A 9073-nucleotide genomic window follows, 5' to 3' on the forward strand; every position below is an offset into this window, starting at 1 on the left:
AGTTACAAACAAAGTGGTAGGGAATTAACAATGGTGGTTGTATTACATATTGATATCTTCAAAGTGGCTTCTCATGAAAACAGATATAAACATGCAATACTGGTCAACCAAAGACTCATTGACAGTTTCTTTCAGCATAGAAATAGAAGACAGAACAACCAAGTCTGACTAAGTCAATACATTTCCCAGGCTGGGCTTGAATTTATGATGCTCCTGCCTCAGCCTCCCAGGCTGCTGGGATTACTGGCATGCACCATCACTCCTGGCTAGCCTCTGCTCTGTGTAGTCTGTGGAAACACATATTTGTTAATATTCGAGGAGCATGTCCTGAAGTTACTTAGTGGCTGGGATTTAGGCAGCAAAGACTGATGGCTCATAGTTTTCAAACATGTCCCAGGAAGCAGTGAAGTTCTTTGTTACATTTTTATGCAAAACACAGCAGTACAGAAGTGCATGCAGGACTAATAGTCTCAAGTTTCTCAGTAACAAATGCTAAGGCCTTTATCTAATACGTGGTATGTTGTGAAGCTGCACCACATCCGTGATTGTAAAGCTGTGCTACTGGAGTGAAGCCATGGTGAAACTTTCACTTCACCCTGTGTTTCCTTGCATTTGGGATGCTAACTCTGGGCGTGTGTACTGAGTAGAGAAGCATGACCACACTGCACATATTCCAGATGGAGATCCAGCTGTTGATTTCTTTTGGTTTTATTTTTATTTTGCTTATTTGGGAAAGGTTGTCTCTAGGTACTGCAGGCTGGCCTTGAACTCCCTATCTAGCCAGGCTGGCCTTGAACACAACATGGTAGTCCTTTCTCAGCCTCCCGAGTGCTGGATTACAGACATTTGCCACCATGCGCAGCTAAAATATGCATCTTAATATCATAGCTCTCTATGTGCAGGACCCCTAGTGCTTGTCCAAAATCTGTGATATTATCTAATTGTACGTATACTGCTTTTTCCTTATGTACAGTATATGCTTATGTTAAAGTTTCATTTCTAGGGAGGCACCGTAGGAGATTAACAACATCTAGTAGTGAGATAAAACAGTTATACCCAGGTGTGGTGGAATGTGCCTGTAGTCCCTGCATGTGGGAGGTTGAGGAAGGAGGATTGCTCTAAGTCCAAGGCCAGCCTGGGCTACATAGTGAGTTCAAGTCTAGCATGACCTAACAGCAAGAGCTTGTCTCCAGAAAAGATATAACAATACAATAAAAGTTATGTAAATGTTATTTAAAACTCAGTACTTTCTTGTTTCTGGAAATTTTCCATCTAATATTTTGTGACCATTGTTGAACTTGGTTTACTACTTCCATGTCCCCTCTTGAAAACACTTTGAAGCATTTTCCAGATTTTCAAAAGCCTCTAAATGGTACTGATCAGGAATTGTAGAAACAATGGGGAACAAAGCCAAAAATGTTGTGCCCGAGGAACTTACAGTCTCGTGGGCCAAAGGAGAAGCAGTGACATGTTCTACAGTAAGGGAAGTACAGGCACAGGGAGAACCTGAAGAGGTCACCTGTGCTAACGTATCCCAGGGTCTCCTAGTGAGGCGTGCCAGTGAGAAGAAAGTGTGCTGACTTTGTCCTGGTGAAGGAGAAGTTGGGGGAGGGGTGTTGGGGGTAGAGGGGAGCAGGTGTCAGGCCTCTCCCTGTGCACAAGTCCAGAGTGGAGAGATACCTCAGCACTTCTACGATTGAGGCTTAAAGTTCTCTGAGTTGGATCGGGGTAGATCAACAAGCAATGAGCCTGGGAGGCGATCCGAATTCAGCTCATGTGCGTGACGCCTGGGATATAGCAGGGAAATGAGACAAAGGTGCCTTTCAGGGATTTTTGTTTCAGTGTGGAGAGAAGGAGACTGAGTTCACAAAGAAGTAAACAAGATGGTTTTAACATTTTGATAAAGATAATAAACAGAATTTACTATCTGATTCATATACGGTGGCACGGGTGTCTCTGGGTGAGCTCTTGAGGCAGATGGGCATACAGTAAGTCACCAGTCATCTACAGTAAAGGATTCTGCAGAGGTGGTGGCAGGAGGTATGGAGACAATTGTATGACACCTGAGAGGATGAGGGAATAGGATGTTTTCTTAGATGATAATAACAAATAATAACCTCTATTTGTTGAGTATTTACTATGTGTAAGACACTCCCAGAAGAACTTGTATATTTTTATCCCTTCTTCCTTAACACCTCCGTGAGATCGGCATTTTCCTTCATTTTGTGGAAAGAACACCAGGACACAGAGGACTGAAGTACCTTACTTTAGACACAGAATGTGAGAGCCCGTAGTCAAACCTTGGTGAGATTTGCTCCAAAGCCTTCTGAACAGAAGTGTTGAAAAAGGGGGATAAGGGGCTGGGGATTTAGCTCAGCGGCAAAAGCGCCTGCCTGGCAAGCGCAAGGTCGTGAGTTCAGTTCCCGGCACCGGAGAAAAACCAAAAAAAAAAAAAAAAAAAAGAAAAAGGAGGATGGATTTCAGGCTGAAGTAGGAGGGAGGGAAAGATGATGATGATTCCTTGGGATCTGTGGAATGTGTGGTGCCTTTGAGTAACACCCAACTAGAGATATTCCATAGGGAGATGGATAAATGAGTACCATATGAAGCTCAAGGGAAAAAATCTAGCTCAGGGAATGAATTTGGTTTGCTAAGATATAGAAAGACTATTTGAGTCTCACAGGGGTGGCTGAATCTAGAGTTTGTGATTGATTCCTGGTCCAGTGCTGGCATTAAGGGATGGAGTGCTCCACATATCCAGGGCAGGAACTGTAGAATGTACAATAGAAGGACAGAAAGAGTTTTATCTCCCTTCCCTGGTTGCATTTGCTGTCTTCCTCCGCCATGAAGTGTTGTCCCTCTGCCATGTGACACGCTGCCTTGGAGCAAGCTGACTATGGACTGAAACCTCTCTAGAGTGTGAGTTAAATAAACCTTTCCCCTTTTAATTTTGGTTGTTGGGTATTTTATCCCGGCAACAAAAATATTAACTAAGTCAAAGAGTGAACAGAAACCAGACACTGACGTACAAACCTGTAATCCTACCATCTGGGCGCCGAAGCAGTGGGATTGCAAGTTCAAGCTCAGCCAGGGCAATTTAGTGACTTGGAAGACCTTCAATGAAAACATTACAAAACAGTGTTAGGGGCATTACTCTGTGCGAAGCCTGTGGTTCATTGTGCCCTAGTTGAAAAAAACATGGACACAGAAGACAAAGAAGTTGGAATGGGGCGTGTGCATAACTTGATCAAATGTCGTTCCTCTGGAGCCAACAATTCAAAATACACATTCTAAGTGAGCCCTTCTACAAAGTTGGGACCACATTGATAGCCTTGGGTCTCCTTTACCGCCTCATGAGAAGGCATTCTTACCTTCTCCAGCCATTCCTTTATCAAAACCTGTCTTGCACATAAACTTTTCGGCTGTCCATTTTTTACCCTCTTAGAATCCTCCCCACAGGAACGCAGTTGTGGAAAATAATTATTGGTTCTTTTCTTTGTGCAGCTCACTGCTCTATCCAGCGGGGTAATGGGGAAAGATTAATTTCCAATGCAGAGGCTCCTTCTGCAGGCCAGGGCTCTCTACCCCTCTGTCTTTCCTTCTGGGGCCATTCCAGTTGGTGGCAGCCTTGGAGAAAGGCCGTGGGCCTGTGTCTGCCCACACAGGCATCCTCTCCTTGGAGAACTGGAGCCAGGTTTCCCCAGTGCAAAGAGCAGCATGTCTGCCGGCCCCATGCTCCAGTGACTCCAGGTACCACACATGATGCATGCTCATTTCTGCACCCTGCACACCACATGAACCTGCTCTCTGAGGCTAAGTTGTCCAGGGTAGGCTCAAGATTATGATCGTCCTGCTTCAGCCTCCCAAAGTGCTGGGATTAGAGGTATGCTAGGAGACCTCTCAGAAATTGTGTGTCTAGAGGTGGAGACAGGAACTTGCTAGCTTTCTGTAGTTTCAAATACCCCAGGGTCTTGTTCTCTTTTGGAGGATTTCACTGGGTGTCACTTCTGATGCTCTCTCTCTCTCTCCCTCTGTCTCTCTGACAGGAACTGGCTGGAGGAGAGGAGAATAAGCTGCTGCCACTGCCTACCTGCCTCCGGGCTGCTCTGACTGACAAATTTGTTCAGTTCAGTGAGTACCAACTGGCTCAGTACAATCTGCACAAGCACTGTGTGTAGAGTTGACCAGGCAAGTGGCCCCGGCTTCCAGTGAGTCCCTGCCTCCTCTGTGCTCACTGCTGGGACAGGCCGCTCCTCTGGGAAGGGAGCAGCAGGGAGCATGGTGAGGAACATGGTGGGGAGCATGGTGGTCCCAGGGATTCCACACCTCACATTTGATGGGTTTCCTAGAGAGGATCTTATGGAGAGGCCCTGGGATGCTGGGAAGAGTGCAGGGCAGAAGGAGCAGTGCAGGCCTTGTTCCTCGCTGACTTCCTTTCTGTCAGAGGTGGACCTTCAGGATATTCCAAGGGTTTTCCCCACAGAGACAGAATCCATTTCCCTGTGTGAAACCGCTTCTCCTGTTCCCGCAAGAGCATTCATTTTCTGAGAGAATGTGTTTTCTAAGGTATCTGTGGGCTATTGTAAAAGTACAGAAAAAGGTGAGTCCTTTTCCTGGGACGGCATGTGTGCAGGTACAGTTCTGTCTGCACGGCACTGACAAGTAACGTGTTTAGTGGGATAAAGGAGATGTGAACAGTATGAAATAACTGCCTTTCTGGGGAAGTTTGAGAAACAAGCAAAATCGTTTGTAGTTTTATGACAAATAAGCCTTTTTACCTAGCGGTTAGAAGGCTAGAATCTGGATTCCCGTAACCTGGGTTCGTATCCCACTTCCACTGGCTGGGGTCGCGCCCTTGGTCAAATGACCGCGCTTCTCTTGCCTCCCTTTCCTCACGTGTCACATGGGGAGAATAGCAGGACCTACAGTCCTGGGCTGTGAAGATGAACTCAGGTAGTTAAGGTATTCTATTGATATTTGGCTTTAAAATGTGTAAGCTAGTATCATTATCAAAACACATGTGAGGGAAAATGTATGTCAGCTTTACAGGAAAAAATGACATTTTCCGTTGGTCAACTGGTCTTTTCCTTCATCCTACGAATACAGGTCAAACTGGGCTTCCCTAGCTTAGAAAACGGTCCTGCCTTTTTCCCTCCCAGCCTGCATTGTGCTACGGCCTCCATTTACCTGACCAGGGCCTCAGCGCCTGAAATCAGAGCTGCTTTCCCTTTCCCTCAGAACAAGGGTGCCGCTGGATGCTTCTGTGTGCACTGTCCTCTCCTCCCTCTGGCCGAGTTAGTGCTGACCCTGCAAATGGAAACTGAATTATCTTGGCTGAGGCCAAGTCCTGCAGTCTAACCCTGTGATCTGCAGAGGCTTTGTTATTTGTTTCTTTGTTTCTTTATGGTACTGCTGATTGAACTCAGAGCCTTTGTTCCAAGATAGATCTCCACCCCTTTTTAATTTTTACTCTGTGACAGAGACTCACCAAGTTGCCAGCTTGCCCAGGTTGGGCTCAAAAGTTTGATTCTCCTGCCTCAGCCTCCCAAGATGCTGTGGTCACCCCAGTTTGGTTTGACATTTTGATCCTTCTGCCTCAGCCTCCCAGAATGCTGAGATTACAGGCAGGTGCTACCACAGTGAGGTCATAGTTTTTGGATCTTGCCTGCCCAAAACGAATTTTGGAATGCTTCAGTATTTGCCTATGTGTTTTAAAATTCTATTCTCCTATTGATAATTACCTACGTTAGAAAATGAATAAAACATAAGTATATAAATACATTGGTCTAGCTATAAGGATAAATAAAGATGAGGACTAAGTTTGATGGCACACGCCTCTCCACCCAGCACTCAGAGGCCTGAAGCAGGTAGATTGCTGCAAGTTCCAGGCTAGCCTAGCCTACACGGTGAGTTCTAAACCCTTCAGAACCACACGGGAAGCCCGTGTCTCAACCACTCAGTCAGTCAGTCAGTAAGTAGATTAGACTGAAAGGGAGTAAAAACTTCCACACATGTAAGCAAGAAATTGAATATGAAATGTACTTAAATACATAGAATCCATTCTGAAAACCATAGGTCTCAGTAATAGTATATATTTATAAAAAATAACAATTTAGAGGCAATGAAATCGGTGAATTTCTCATTCTCAATGACAAATGTCTAACTTCTTCCATCACAAACATGATATTTGCTGGGAAAAGGAGAGCATGCCTATGATCCCATCACAGGGGTAGCTGTGGCAGGAGGATTGCTGCAACTTCAAGCCAGGCTGGGCTACATATTTAGTTCAAGGCAACCTGAAGTACATAGCAAGACCCTGTCTCAAAAAAGCAAAACCAAAATGAATAGGCCCCCCTTTTGATATTAACTGGGTGTGGAGCAAACACCTATAATCCTAGCTCCCAGGAGGCTGAGCCAGGAGGATCACCAGAGCTCATGGCCAGTCTGGGCCACCTAGGAAAACCCAATCTCAAAAACAAAGTATCAGTTTAGAAAAACTTGAGTTGATAATAAATGCAGTCATTCTTTAGTTACCAAGCATCATTTGCACTATGTGTACAACTTAATTTTTTCATGCAGTTTGTAGTGTCATGTTGTTGTACACTGCAGTGCCAGCTACCCAGAGAGCTAAAGTGGTGGTAGTACAGCTTGAGTGCAGGAGTTTGAGATTAGCCAGGCATAACTTGAGACTAGCAAAATCCTGTCTCCAAAAAGAAAAGAAAAGAAAAGAAAAGAAGAGAAGAGAAAAGAAGAGAAGAGAAGAGAAGAGAAGAGAAGAGAAGAGAAGAGAAAGGACAGTTATTTGACTGGGCTGTAAGTCAGTGATAGAGCGAGTGCTTAGCATGCCTGAGTCCCTAGGTCAATCCCCATCAATGGATTCTGACTGGAGAATCTTAGAAATTTCAGATGAGATCAGGTGAGTTCAGGGTAGTACAGCCATATACTCTCAGAAATTTCAAAAGTTTGAAAGCATCTCACTACAATTGCAGTAAGATTTCAATCACCTCTAAAAAGGTACCACTGTTGCCAGGTGTGGTGGTGGGCACCTGCAATCTCAGCACTAGGAAGGCTGAGGCAGGAGGCTCATGAGTTTAAGCAAGATCTTGTCTCAGAAAACCCTGAAGGAAAGAAAGAAAGAAAGAAAGACAGACAGACAGACAGACAGACACTGGGAAAACCACCCTGAAATCAACTGCGACACTTAGCACACTAAGCCCTGCTCACTTCCTGAGGGAAGATTGAATGGCTGTATAATTTTCAACTGAATTTAAAAAGCAAGCATTTGTGCCTTATTTCTCTGAGCACCTACACTCCGCTCTTGAGTGCATCCTAAATCCACTTCTAATAAGTCTTTCTCCTGCCTCCTTAAAAAAGAAAGAACAAACACTGACTGCTGACTCCAGTCACTGGCAATTAAGATAAAAAAGTGGAGAACATTCATTCCACCTCATTGTGCCATCACTTTATTAAAGGAACTGAAAAGCTTTAGTGGATGAGGGCAGCTCTTTTTACCTTTCCAGCTAAGAAATATGAGAGAATGGTGGAAAGTTGCCATTCTGTAACTACAAGTAAAGCAAACATCTCAAGAAATCAGCTATTACCCGCAGTGAGAGATGAGGCTGTCAACCTCCTAAGGGCTTTCATCAATCTTAGCATCACTATGAGTTGGGCCACCAAGCAATTGAAGCCTAGGATTCAGACATGCTACACAAGTGCTCCACTACTGAGCCAAATCTCCAGCTCTCTATCTTTTTAAGACAGTCTAAATTAGCCAGGATAACTTTGAACTTGGGATCTTCTTGCCTGTGATCTTGTATTTTATCAAGAGGCATAAAAACTCTGGTGATCTCACTCAGTTGTACAGGATTGCCTTTGAAATTCTTACAAAAAGAAAAGAATAAATCAATGTGTTAAAGACTGAGCATTACTTTCCATGGTATATCACATAGAAGAGAAGCAAAAAGATACCATGATGAAGTATATAAATCCAAATATGTGATGCTTGAGGGGGGGCCCTAAACCTACTTTCCACAGCAAGACAGTGATATAAAAAGAAAGATTCAATGAGATTTAAGAAATGTAACCACAAAGCTGGCTGTGGTGGTACATGCCTGCAGTCCCAGCACTCAGGAGGCCCAGGGAGGAGGATCACCAGGAGTTTGAGGCCAGCCTGGGCTATATAGTGAGTTCAGGGCCAATCTGAACTGCATACTGGGTCCTTGCCTTAAAAAAAAAAAAGAAAACTAAGGAAGAAAGAAGAAATGCAACAACCAAATACAACATATGCATCTTGTTTGGATCCTGATTGGCGTACAACTGTGAAATGTCATTTTTTTAACTGGGAAATTTGAAGATGGACTAGATAATAGGTGATAATAGCAAGGAATTATTTTCAGTTTTGTTTGTTACATCAATGACATTCTGATTATATAAGAAAATGCTCACTTTTTAAAAGACACAAATGGAAATGCACAAGGGTACAATAATATGTCATATTATTTGGCACTGATTTTATACTCATCTTTAAAAAGAAGGGGTCAGAAAAAGAAATGGGCTAAAATTTAATCATTCAATCTAGCTAACAAGGTTTGTTGTTGCTTGTTTCTTTGTTGTTTTTTATTTTGCTGTTTTCAGTGCAGCCCAGGAAGTTTATATTTGTAAGCCCATGAAAAGTCTTTGGAATTGTAGCGCGTTAATTCCAATCTACCACTTCCAATGCAACCCATGTTGAGAATAAAGACACTAAGGTATATTTGCAATTATGGGACCCCAAAGGGGCCTAAGTCCAGCCCTGATGACAGCTATCTGGAACAAAGAGCTTTACCTAGGACAGAACCCAGATATTATTCATTTGTGAGCAAGGAAGTGGCTTGAGGATGAGTGACTGTGAGAGTGGTGGGAAGTAGCTGAGTGCCATGAGCTGGGCTGGGTAGGAGGCCTGAAACCACCTGGGCCATATGCAGAGAGAAGGATATGCAGAAAGAGAAATCTGCATGACACAACTGAGATAGAATCTAATGTTTTGGGGTCTGTGCCTCAGCTCTGATGTGGAACCTTTCAAGCACCAGGAAGT

This window comes from Chinchilla lanigera, unplaced genomic scaffold (assembly GCF_000276665.1).
Source record: "Chinchilla lanigera isolate Chin_1 unplaced genomic scaffold, ChiLan1.0 scaffold00032, whole genome shotgun sequence".
Taxonomy (NCBI): domain Eukaryota; kingdom Metazoa; phylum Chordata; class Mammalia; order Rodentia; family Chinchillidae; genus Chinchilla; species Chinchilla lanigera.